Genomic DNA, 12,496 nt, shown 5'->3' on the forward strand with positions numbered 1-12,496 from the left:
TGTTTTATGTATTTATTCTATGGATTTGTCTAGCGTAGTTTTGACAGTGCTTTGTTTCGTGGCCGTTGTACGTTGTGAGTGGAAACAGGTGAGAAACTAGATGCTTACCAAATCTTCCGCATCCTCCATTTTGTCTGGATGGTGAAAGAGTAAATTCAGTGATCCTTCATCCAAGTGCAACCTTTGACGGCTTATTGTCCCAAGCTCCAAGTACTCCAATTTTAAGCTTTAATGGCTTCAAGCTCCAATCTCCGCAAGCGAGAAGAGAGAAGAGTATGAGAAGAGAGGCTCGCCTTCTCTCACATCCACCTATTCCAGCTCCCACTCTCACTCTCACTCTCCTAGAAGCTATAGTGGATAGAGAGGAAGATAGAGTGAAGTCTAATAGTTGGTACACACAAGAATAAGCTCTCTATTCATTTTCACATATTGTGTGTGTGTATGTATATATATATATGGTTTTCCCTTGGGACTTTCATAGTCCCATTTAGCTTTGTTACTTGTCTTCCGGGTGTTCTAGCTCATTATGTACATGCTTGAATCTATCTTAGGGGACTTTACAACTTGCACAACAATTAGCCCAACACTCAGGATTTTACAATGATTAGTTTTTGTGGTCTACAAAATTTGCATTATTTAAAATTAAATAGTTGGCACTCATAATGTATTCTCCATCTTTCTACTTAATTTGAGCTAGGTCACTAACTTTCATATGCCAAAATATGCACATTAGTCGTGAATGCGTGAGAGCTATATCCTCTCCAAAATTAGAGGTCCACCAAAATTGAAGGGATTTTTGCATGTGTTTGCAAACTTTTGCAATTAGCTAAAGTTTCATAACTTTGTTGAAAGTATGCCACATTGGACTTCTACAAGAAATAGTGAAAGAGGCAACATGGTACTCTTCTTCAAGGTTCAATTACCTATCATTGATCTTTAACATCCAAGTCTCCTTGCTTGTGTGAGAATGATTGTCCACAAACTATGTTCTAGTTTTAGATATACTCTCATCGTGTGAAAGTATTGTTACCAACTTTTGTAAAAATGATAACATTTATTTGGAGTATATGAATGTTAATCCCATGACACACTATATTGAAGTAGTATGTTGTAGTGCACCTCATAGATATTAAATGTTGGGACTTTAGTAGTATGTTTGGATGGAGAGGTAATGATTGTTATTGATGGACATCTGGGTCTATTGGTGTTGAGAATACTAGGGCATTGTGAGAAATTTGTTGAAGTAGAGCATTTGGGCTTTGACTTGTCTATTGTTTGGATGGTTATTCAAGAGGAATGTAGATTGTACAAGGAGTTAGGAAGCGTAGTTGATGATGGGGTAACTTGTTGATTCAAGAGGTTGCTATTAAACATATTCTTGCTACTATGAACATTTGTGCACTTGACTTGGTATTTTTTCAGTGTGTAAACATTTACTTCCAAGTGCTTAAAATGAGTGATTACAAGGTTGATTTAGTGGTGAAGCTCTCATAGATGAGGGTGGAGATGAGTGACTAGAGCCTTCTATGAACCTTGCTGCATGCAAGTGAAAGCTTGAACTGCAAAGCTCTTCTTAAATGGGAGTGCTGGTCTTCATATGCATAGGATATATATTGTTGGATTAGGAGATGGATCTAATGCTAGGGAGGTTTTATCCCAAAATATATCTCGAACTCTAGAGGATACAATTTATGTATGTGTAAGTGTGATGATGTGAGTGAATGTGCTTTCATAGGTTATTACAAAAAATTGTTTCTTTAGTTTACTTTCAATGATGGGGTCTTATTCTTGCAAGGGTATTCTTTATGGTTGAGGGTTAGGAAATAAGTAGGTGTTTGGATAGGAAATTAGTGGACTTCCATCCTAATAGGAGATGATGTGCGTCCATTTTGTGTGGCTCAACCATTAATCAAGATGGCATGTGATGTAATGCAAATTCTACTCATGTGTAATGTCTCTTTAACCTTGTTTTTTGTAGGCATGTTCCATTTGCACTGAAGTAGTATTGATGGAAATGAAGGGAGTTAGAGTAAAAAAGTCAAAGCCTTCTAAGTACGTCCGAACCTTGGTGTGGCTTAAGTATATATAAGGGTAAAGAAAGGGGCTAGATCAAGTAAAGCCATAGGGTATCACCAACTTGAGGAGCCCAAGTGTGATGTAGGGAATGCGTGCATATTTTTTAATTTATTTTTAATTTTTTCCATGTTTTCTTACAAGTGTCATACAATATCATTGTGTTAGGACATAACCTTGCTTATACAAGGAATGAAATATAAAGGCTACTAGAAGCTACACCCTTGGCTCACAATAATAAGTATAATAAGCAGATTTTAGGCTTGTAGGCATGGGTATACATAGCTTGGAAAAAAAGAAGCTTGAGAGCATACCATACAAAGTCTATTGAGAAGTATTAATGTAGAAGACCGACAAGATTATGTTTACCCTATAGCAAATGGGAAAAACCTAGTGAGAAAAAAAAGAACCATTGCCATCCTATTTAACTTCACACATGTCACTTCTAAAATATGGTAACAAATCTCCCTTGGGAGCGATGTGGTGAATAAGACTTGGCACTTAGGATGTATAGGGAAATGTCAAGCTCGATGGACTATGATCATTCCATAAAGGGGAGGGAAAAAAAAAAAAACTTCTCATGAGGTAAAGCCTTCACGAAAAGACCCATAAGGTTGTCATGTGTTGGTGGTGCATAGATCAAGCCTATCTCTCTTGTAGAGAGTTTTTCCTTGACATAATGATGACTCACCTTAATATGCTTAGTATGAGCATGGAACACTAGGATCTTTGTAATTGCTAATGCATTATGGCTATTAGTGAAGATGATGTTAGCAAATGGTTGTTCAACACCCAAATCAACCAACTGGATTTTAGCCAAATATACTCAATCATAGATGTGAAACTTAATTTATACTCAACTTTACAATTAGAAGTGGCAATGGTAGGGTGGTTGTTACTTGACCATGATATGCATTAGTTGCTGAAAAGTAGAGCTCGAGTGGAAGCGCATAAGTGGAAGTAAGAGCAAAGCAAGAGCTATGGCAGAGAGAGAGAGAGAGAGAGAGAGAGAGAGAGAGAGAGAGAGAGAGAGAGAGAGAGAGAGAGAGAGAGAGAGAGAGAGAGAGAGAGAGAGAGAGAGAGAGAGAGAGAGAGAGAGAGAGCATATGTGGGAAATCCAAAAGACATAGTGTGTGATTGGTCTTCCCTTATTCAATCATCACTAAAAGAATAAAGAATAACGTGGCAGTGATGGGCACCCGTCGCCTGTAGTGTATAGATGTACAGCCATGATGTGTGAAGTAAATATAGGGCAAAGTAGACACATGCGTCTTTACCCCCAATAACCTCTTACTTAAAGACAAATGTGCCGCTAGTGAGGAGAGGATAAGAAAAAGTGATAAAGTATAAATGTATAAAAAGTACAAGAGGATAAGGAATAGACGTAATGTTCCATAAGTGATAGCCCATCTCACCTACATCCCATAACTAAGAAACATGGACTTTACTGATTTAGAATCTAGCTTATTGCATTTGTCCTTGGGAACATGGCAAGAAGCCTCACATCCAAATATATGAAAATGAGCATATGATGGAGGTTTCCTAGACCATACCTCCTCTATAACTTGACAGTCGATAGCAATCCATGGGGATCTATTTATCAAATGTATGGTAGTAATAACTACCTCAGCCCAAAAATACTATAGAAAGCTTACTTGGGTAAGTATACTATGGACTCTCTTTTGAATCATCCTATTCATGCACTTCGCAATACCATATTGGGGTAAGGTGTAAGGGGCGGTTAACTGATTGTTAATATCCCACTCATCGCAAACTTGCTCAATTGCTTTAGAGACATATTTACCCCCATTATTTGACCTTAGGCTGGTTCTCAATAAGAGCAAGCCAATACTAAAAGGTAGCCAATACATCCGATTTTTGGTTTATGGGGTATGCCTAGACCTTATGTGAAAATGCAAGTCACAAAGTACTTTACACCACCTAGTGATTAACAGGGCATGGAACCACATACATCAGAATGAACAAAAGCTAGAGGGTCATCCATGCATATAATGCTAGACTTTTTATGAGAATTGCTAATGCTAGATTTCTTATGAGAACTGCATGTTTGCCTGCTATAAACACAATGATAACACGAATCAAAACATTTGTAGTCAAGGGGTGGAAGATACTACAAATGAGAAAGCATTTTAATTTCTTTTAAGGACATGTGCCCAAGGCAACAATGCCATAAAGATACATGTGGTATATTATCCACAGCCAAAACATGGTCAATAGACTCCGATACAAGCAAGGGATAGAAGCTGCTACTAGCCTTGGCACCTTGAGTGAAGTCAAGATTCCCATGGGTTATTTTTCATGCAGAATCGCTACAAGATACATGATACCCTATACCATCCAACTATCCAATAGAGTAGGCTTTTGATCAGAGTCGTTGATTGAAGTCGGAACATGGTGTACACTATGCAAAACAAAAGTGCTAGATGAAGCAAACTGTAGTCTAACATCACCAGGGCCAATAATATCCAATGCCAAATCGTTTCCTAGTCTCACAGAATCTGTCATGCTGCGATGTGAATGAAACCTATCCTTATATGGGGTAACATGAAAAGAAGCCCCCAAATCAAGCACCCAACACTGAGAAAAAGTGGATGAGACATCAACCAATTGACCAACATCAAGAAAAGAAGCTACCAATATGTAATCATCATCAGAATCAAGCTCCAAGGCATTTATCTCCTCAAATTTCATGCCAGACATACTAGGAACAATGCTACGATTATCATACTTATCCTACACTTTGTCATTGTCTTTCTCATTGCGCTTATCATTGTGCATCTTATGAAAATATGACCTAATATAATCATATTTTCCATAATAATGACCTATAAGAGAGGCCTTACAACCATATTTTCCATAGTAATGACATGTAAGAGAGGCCTTACGACCACATGACTTATTGCGAGTCTGCTCGTGAGATTGAGACCTTTGTGAGTCTCTACCACACCACGGTGATCATTATCATTCTTACCATCATGACTGCCCCTAACAATCAATGCATGAGAAGTATATGGATGGATCCACATTCTTTTTGTTTTTCTCCTCTATGAGCAAGGCACCCTCAATATCCTGGAGTTTCAAACCATCCTTAGACAAATTAGCACACATGGCAATATGAGAAGTGTCCCATGACTCGGGAAGTGTCACAAGCAAGAAGGGAGGGAGATTATCCTTAAACTCAATGCCATGTGAAGTAAACTCACTGAAAATTGAGTGAGACTCATTCAAATGTGCGAACACATTGTCCCTTCCTTCATGCAAAGGTTCATGAGCAGTTTTAACTAATATATATGTGAACCATGACTTTGCTTGCCACATAAGATTACATATCTTCTCCCATAATTGCCAAGCATTATCATCGAGTGCCACAACATTGAAATAAATATGATTTGACAATGACAATATAATAGTGGATTTACATAGCTCATCCAACTCATTCCAAGTATCTTGATTAATGCCTTTAGGCTTTATACTCTTGATTTTCAAAGGCCTAACATGCTTCTTTTGAACTAATACTTGCTACATCTGTGTCTTCTAATAGGTAAAGTTTGTGTTATCAAGCTTTTCAATATTAAAAATAGCAATATCATTCAAAGAATTGGCCATAATGGAAGTATACCAATGTAAAATCCAAGAGAATGGGCTGCTATAAATGATTGCAAATTAGTCCCCAAAACTTAGCCAAAACAATGGCAAAACAAGATGGAAGACCAAAGTATAGAGTTGTTCACTAAGTATAAGCAATAGATTGCCAAAGTACAATGACTGCTCTAAGATAATGCTAAAAACTAGAATTATAACAATGCTAAAATAAAGATAGATGTATTTTTCAATCTAACTATGAGCAAATAGCTAAGAAAGTAAGCTTCCACTGCTAGGGATATATGAATAGCAACTAGGATACAAAGAATGCAACTAGCAGTGGACTGAGTATAGACCACCGGTACCATACATCCCATAAGCATATATATCATTGACAAACTATTGACAGAGATAAGTACTAATTCCCAAAGCATACGGAATTAAATCAACCCACAAGTAGAGCTAACTATGTCTAATAACATACAAGAGAGTATATACATGAACCAAGAGTCCCATTGTCTCTCAAAGAACCAAGATTTGTAAAGTAAGTACAGATGCCTTCCATTGAAAGTGAATCCAAAATACAAAGTGATCAACCAAAGCTCAAGAAAATATATATCAAAGCATCTAGGAAGCCCAAGCCATCACACATACTTTTGGGAGCGTATATGTCAAACGAAGCTTCAATACCCATAACGAGTAAGCATAAATGCTCAAAGCAACTGACCAAAGTCCAAGTACATCAAGTTTACCTCAAATCCAAGTATCAAAGCATGTCATAACCATAATTGGGTTGATACATCAATATTAGACATCATTGTGGACATGTAGCACACTTGAAATACCATGGAGATACAATAGGCATTTAAAGCATGAAGCTCATTGTTGTATGCTTAATGTCCAAACTGTTATAATAACAATAAAACTCTATAAAGTGAGCTAATCAATCTCTAAACAATCCAAATAGCATCCCAAAATCATAACCATATCATCGAGATACCAAAATAGCATTCGTGAAGCATCAAACATGCATTATGGAATTTATGTTTGCTATTCAAACCAGAACTGTTTTGTTCTATGTGAAACAGAGAATAGAAAAACTTCATAGAATCAACTTTATGAGTATCCATCTCTATAGCTCTCGTCATACTCTTTGTTTCTAGCTATAGAACACCTGCATTTGATATCGTATGCAAGAGTTAGGGCCAAAATATGACAATGTCGTCAAGCTGGTATAGTTGTCCATAACTTCTATAGCATGCTTTATATCCACTCAAAATGGATAGAATGACTGCTTCTCAGCTCCATAAGCACTTGACAAGGCTCAACTAAGCCTTGGGAAGGTCCTCGACAAGCCGAGAGCAAGCTTGAATAAGCGGGGGAGGGAAGAATCAATGCATATCTTAAGAGAAAGAAAAAATGGTTGCCATCAAACTTTGAACTAAAGCTTTGAATCCGGGTTGAAGCAAAGAATGAAGAAGCTCCTTGAATGGTTAACTCTGATACTAGTTGAAAGGTAGAGCCTTAGTGGAAGCACATAAGCGGAAGTAGGAGCAAAGCAAGAGCTATAGCGGATGGTCACAATGTGTGATTGGCCTTCCCTTATTCAATAGCCACTAAAAGAATAAAGAATAAAGTGACAATGATGGGCACCTACCACATATAGTGTATAGGTGTATGTAGGCACATGTGCCTTTATCACTAATAGTTGCCAAGTATGAAGTAAAAACCATGGGTATTGGAGAATATAAATAAGACATTTCTCACATATACATACACGAGTTTAATTGTGACAAGATTGGTGGTTGTAGATAACAATGTAGCCAAGTACAAAGTAACAAAGTATAATATGATGAGTAATTGATACTTATCGTGGAGTCTCTCCAAGTTCAATCATCATTAGACATACCAAATGATTGACTTTTGTATTAGCTACTATTGGCCTATTGTAACTGCGCCTGCATGTTGCCTTGTTGTTTCTCATGCTTACCCCCTCTATCTACCACCATCACCCTTTCCTCCTTACAAAATTTTCCAAGTCTTCCCACAACCCCTTGTTTTAGCACCAATATGACGACTTTTAACAACTACGTCACATTGTAGTACCCATGATCCATAGTCGTCAACTTTGACCATTGCTTGTTGTTGTTGCCATTTTCATCTTCTCCATCCTTGTTTGATGCCATTTGTCATGTCTCAGCATCCATATACTAATATCACTAATCAATCCACCATGGTGATTCCACCATTAACTACCACTCCTACATCCTATCCTTCTTTCTCACAGTGTGAAGCTCATAATCTAGCTTTGAGAACACTAGCTACATATAATACACAATAGTTTACTCTTCTATCCACACCATGAATACCTACTATGTAGCCCATATTTGCTTTTGTTCACCTCCATCAATCGCTATCTAGCTTGCGCAAGCATATATATCCAAGCCTTCTCTACCACACTGCTTTACTTCACATATATTACTATCACCTACCTACTTTTACTCACTTATATCAATTTCCATTCAGATACCACTACTTATCTCTTCACTATGCATCACTCTCTTCATAGGTATATCTTTATCCTCACCAAGTGTCCCTTAGGTTGGTTACACCCCACCACTACTACATGCCTATATTGCACCCAATTGCACCCAATTTGTGGGCACAAGAAAAGTGGTACTAGGCATGCATGTGTTTGTCACTTGTTTACATTCTAAGGCAACAAACACTTTTTCTAGCCAAGATATGTCCATCTTATTTGCAATTCTTTACATGACACCCACCATCTATCTATAGGACACTTCTCACATTTACATACAAAGTCAATGTCAATCATCAATTAAGACCAAAATTTGCATTTACATACGAAGTCAACATCAATCATCAATTAACGCCAAAATTTGCATGAATTAATCTTGGATAATTGACACAATAATCAACATTAATAAATTATTGACAATGATTACCATAAAAAACCAAATTAACACAAGTAATAATCAAAACTGACATACTAAATTAATGTGATTAATGTAAAAATAGTGAATCAACATGATTAACATGTTTAAGAACAAAGAGTGACACACCATAGCTAACATTTATACTTAACAAGTCAAATAGACATTGAATAATTGATTAAGACACCAACTCAACTTAACAATAGAGAGCATGGGAATTTAAAACCCTTCACCATGATGTTAAAGCACGGATCTACCTAGCTCTCTATAGGAAAGTGGAAAGATGAAAAATTGTTGATACTTGCAGTTGTAAATTATTTTTTAAGTTGTTATCTTATTGTTGATTTCTTTTGTTGAATCATTATCTCAAAATATAGATCAACATTTGCATTCTCTCCTCACTCTCACAAAAGCATGGTTTAAGCAACAATGTTCCTTTAAGTTGCTTCTCCAAGTTGGCTGGATCTTGACGTTGGCTATGATTATTGAGCTTGTTGAATGGCTTGAATGGTGTATGCACTTATTAATGAAGCAACCTCTGTTACTCCATTCCTCACAATGTTCTACTGGTCCATACCCTATTGACATGTATTCCTTTCTCTCTCTAATTCTCTTGTAGGTTTACATATCTATGTATCATCAAAATAGTCTATGTGTGCAATACACATATAACATAGAACAAGGCATGTCACCACCATCCCTTGGAAATTTTGTAAAAGCATATCACATCTCTTCAATAACATGTGAAATCAAGATTTAAGGATCCCAAACACTCTCTCAACTAGTAAATGATTGCTTGATTATATGTAATTCCAATAGTAAAGCTTCAAACACAATCCATTCTTGTTATCCTTGAAAGGAGATAGCATTTGGTTTCTATTCAAGAAACCTTGTGCACAACCATTCATCAGCCTAGAGGATATGCAACAACCACATTGGAACCCATGGCAATTTTGCATAGACCAATGATCATGCTAAGGCCGTAACACCATGGGATAGTAAGGATATACAATGGAATTTGCTTTTGACTGAAACGTCCCATGTGATGGGTCACCATGCTAAAGTATTAAACCTCACAAGGACATTCAAAGCCTTGGTTGTTAAGGGGAAGCCATTACTCAAAGGGCCGACCGGCAAGGTTTAAATAATATTGATATATTGGTTTTTGGACTTCTCTGAGTCATAATTGCATTAGCTCTCTACAACTTGGAGTCTACCTTTATTTGTTCCATCACTTGACCAAAGTTTCATACTCTATCATCTTGGACTCTTCTTCACTACTTTTAGTTGAGGAATAGAAGTCCTCATACTCGTCCTCTTTGAATTTCTACTCTTTGAGTGCTTGTCCTCATCTAGGTCTCCATTATCGACTCCTTTTTCATGATTTATCAATGCCCAATTGTATCTAAGGTTTAGGTCAATGCACTTTGGTCCATCGCCATTTCGGTTCATCCATGAGATCTTGGAGTGGCTTGAGATTGGTAGTTGGGTGACTAGCTAGCTCCCTTGTTAGATACTCAAAAATCCCATGGAGTTCAAGTATGCTAAATGGGACATGGAAAGGAGAGGGCATTTGTTGTCTACTATGATTTTTGGCCATCATACTATAGAGTAGCATTGATGGTAGGGTCTTGCCCCTTAGGAACTGCGGTATGGTGGCTTTCTAGGGCTCACCAGCTATCCTTGCTGCCTGTTTATAATCTTCTTTCTCATCCAAAAATGGCATAGGTCGATGGTGGCTAGTACATGCATCCAGAACGTAGCCACATGTTCTTGATTCACTTTGGATGTCTTCTTAGTTTTTTTCCTCTTTAGGTACTCTATTTGTCATTTCCTATTTTCTTTTTGTTAGGATTTCCTCATTATTTGTTTCTAATTGCAAAGATATTGTCAATCCACTTGCATCAATCTCTATTGGCATTTTTCATTGGTTAAGAGATGAACTATTCAATAGTGTTACCCATCTCATTGACATTACTTTAATACAATCCATGGATGAAATTTTCCAAAGATTCCTTTGCTTGATAGTCTATGACTTCATCTTAGACTCATTGTCCTTCTTTAAGTCTAGAACCCAATTCACAACATTGACTCCATGATCTAACCCTAGACTAGATAACCATCTAATTAGTCTTTGAATCATTGTCCTTCATTAATTCTACAATCCAATTCACTACATTGATTCCAAGATCCAACCCTAGACTAGATATTCCAAACATTGAGAGGGAGAGATCACTAGAGACTGATCTTACGCTGAGCGAGCTGCTCACAAATCAACTCTTAGATAACACAGCTATAGAGCAGAGTGGAGTAGCCCTAGCAACTTTGTTGCTAGTATGATTGGGAATCACCCCGAATTCTAAGAGCTAGACCAAGATACCTATGGTTGCTAAGAAACTTGACAATATTACCCCGACAATGATCCATATAGCTTTGTGGATCAGTTTGAGCAAGTATCCAAGGTGAATGGACTCACAGACCTTGCTCAATGCACACAAGCTTTCAAACTTTGCCTAGGAGACAAAGGATGGACGTGGTGTACTAGCCTAGACAATGCTAAATGCAATAACTTCAATAACCTCAAGAGTGTCTTCATCAAGAGATTCTCTAAGGTGGGATACTCTGACAACCTCATCGTCAAGCTGATGAATGTCAAAAAGACAAGGAGGATATCCAAGACTATGCCACCCATGTACGGAGACTCTTGAAGAGAATCCTAGCTGCCATAGAGCAACCTCGTAAACGAGCTGTCTCCACTGTATTCATAAGTGGAATTTGAAGCAAAGATCTTTATAAGGCCTTGGTGAGAAACTCAAACCTGCAAAGGGATGTGCTAGCTAGGGTATTTGAAGAAGCCATACGAATAGATGACTTGCTCAAGGAGAGAAGCTCAAGACCCGTAAGTCAAGATAGCATTGCCTTTAGAACCTCAGAAAGAGCTATGACTGTTAGTGAAAGATCTAACCAAAGCACCCAAGACAAGGAAAAGAGTGTCCAGACTAAAGCAAAAAATTGGCGGGTGTGAAGCTAGAGTTAGTTAGGCTTCAAGAGATGATGTGAAGGCCTGCACAACCTCATGTGCAATGCGTGCATTACAGAGGAAACCACCTTTCGGCAGAGTACATGGATCCTAGATCCAGACTCTGTGCTAATTGTAGTAGGTTTGGCAATGATGGAATGCATTGTCGATTACTGAGGTAATTTCCATACTCATAGCTATACAATCAACATTACTACCTACAGAATAGATTGCCACATTTCGAAAAGGGAGCTTCACTAGCTCTCCTAGCACCCAATGATTCAAATCTAGCTATCCCTAGGATGGATATCAACCCCATAGGGATATCTAGACCACCTGGACCCATCGTGACCCATCCACTAAGTGACACTATGATATATAGAGGAGCCGAATGAGGACAAACCATACGTGAACCCCTTATGTCTCATACAATGAAGAGGGTAATCCCATCTTTATGGATTTTGGACGAGTGTGCCGATGATGGTATTGGGCAAGGGAAGAGGTAGAGGTCTAGGAGGATAGAACCAAGAATCGATCGCATGCTAGAATTTTAGTCACCCAGGGCACATCTCATCTCGATGCCTCGAAAGGGAGCAAGCTAATCGAGACAAGGCTGACCTGAGATGCCTTGAGTGTGGGATCACACACTTGTACGCCAAGTGCCCTAGACGGAAACCTTCCACTAGTTTGGCTATCATACCATCTGTACCATTGAGGCTATTTTGATTTGAGACACTTGATGGAGAAGCCACACCAATTTTGCTAAATGTCATGACTCAAACACATGCAAAGCATATTTGTATTTCATTACCTAGACCTAGCAACCTCGATGCACCTTGAATAGGGA

This window comes from Lygodium microphyllum, chromosome 12 (assembly GCF_053477565.2).
Source record: "Lygodium microphyllum isolate KBCC chromosome 12, Lygodium_microphyllum_v1.1.10, whole genome shotgun sequence".
Taxonomy (NCBI): domain Eukaryota; kingdom Viridiplantae; phylum Streptophyta; class Polypodiopsida; order Schizaeales; family Lygodiaceae; genus Lygodium; species Lygodium microphyllum.